General features: G+C 46.8%; 1 pseudogene; it reads right to left on the bottom strand.

The window, feature by feature from the left end:
* Positions 1 to 657: 657 nt before the first annotated feature.
* Positions 658 to 1,188, bottom strand: LOC147894461 (putative receptor-like protein kinase At5g20050 pseudogene; annotated as a pseudogene).
* Between the last annotated feature and the right edge of the window lie 229 nt (positions 1,189 to 1,417).

Below are 1,417 nucleotides of genomic sequence, written 5' to 3'. Positions count from 1 at the left end.
AATATAAAAAACTTATCTTTCAAAATTCGGAATTATCCTCTAACCACCAACATTGAGTGAGCCAAATGAATTTTTATTTCTAGAATAAAGACATTTTACCACCTTGAGACCCAGTGGAGTGGGTCTCAAACCCTTAGTACACGGGTCAAGCTTAAAGGATGCTTCAAGCAATTGGTGCAGACGGACTCGATAGCTTTACTTGGATTATGAGGCATTGAATTTTCCCGAGTTATCTAGTAAGCCGACATTATAGGATTCCTAAAAGTCAGAAGAAATAACCAGTTACCACACCGATTGTTCGCTCACCTGTAAGATTTTCTCAATCAACGCACGTGTTCTACACTAGACTCTAATTGCTTGCATGAAGTGCAGGAAAAGAATTAACTACTCTCCTGCTACATGTTCCGTTGTATTGTTTCATTAGATTAGCTCTTTGGACAGTTTTGTGTGCATCAACTGCGGGAGAAGAGTTAGGTCTGTATGCACCAAGAACTGACGATAACTTGGTTGCTCTGTTGTATTTCTAAACAAACGCAGCCGTTGTGTGAATGATCTGCAGGAGCATGTTTCCAGGTAGCTTTCTATGCCAAATCTAACGAAATCATAGACGCAAAAAATTCGAACATGCTAGGGATTCTGTAAGATGTCTTGCTCTCTCTATGCGCAACAAATTTCAAGTGAGCATTCCGTGAAACTGGTCACTTCAATGGCTGTTGGATCGTCGACTTCCCCCATCATCGGCTTCCCCCCATCCTCTGTATAGAAGTTGCGTGACTCCGGAGGCTCCTTCACCTCCTCCTTCCCCTCCAGCATCCGCACGACCTTGCCCATCGTTGGTCTCCTCGTTGCCTTCTCCTGTATACACCACAACGCAACGCTGACGCTCAGTTCAGCTTGCTTCCGATACTCCTTGTTCATCACCACCTCGCCCTGCACCTCAAGATCCACAATCTCTATCCCTCTGCCTTCTCTTAGCTTCCTGAAGGCCATGGCGGGCAAGTACCAGGTCTCCGGATCGTCCTGCGATTGATCAACGCTCCTTCTCCCGCTCACCAGTTCCAACAGAAGCATTCCGTAGCTGTAAACATCCGTCTTGTTGTCTATGCCCCCTGATAGCAGCCACTCGGGCGCTAAGTACCCTGGAGTGCCCCGCATGGTCGTAACCAGCCGGCTCTGATCCCTGTCCATGCTCCGAGATAGCCCAAAATCCGACACCTTCGTCCTGAATTGTTCGTCCAAGAGAATGTTCTCAGGCTTCACATCCAAACTCCTCGTGCAGATATGCTAGGCCTCAGACGAAATGCACATTTTCCTGAGACCTCAGACGAAATGCATACCGGCGTAATGAAAACCAGAGTGTAAATTGGAAGCAAATGCAAAAAACAAGCAGGGCTATGAAAAGGGGCAGAGGATGGTC

Source organism: Dipteris shenzhenensis, chromosome 14 (assembly GCF_047967505.1).
Source record: "Dipteris shenzhenensis isolate YYH24624 ecotype China chromosome 14, Dip_SZ_1.0, whole genome shotgun sequence".
Classification (NCBI taxonomy): domain Eukaryota; kingdom Viridiplantae; phylum Streptophyta; class Polypodiopsida; order Gleicheniales; family Dipteridaceae; genus Dipteris; species Dipteris shenzhenensis.
This window is presented reverse-complemented; position numbering and strand designations above follow the sequence as displayed.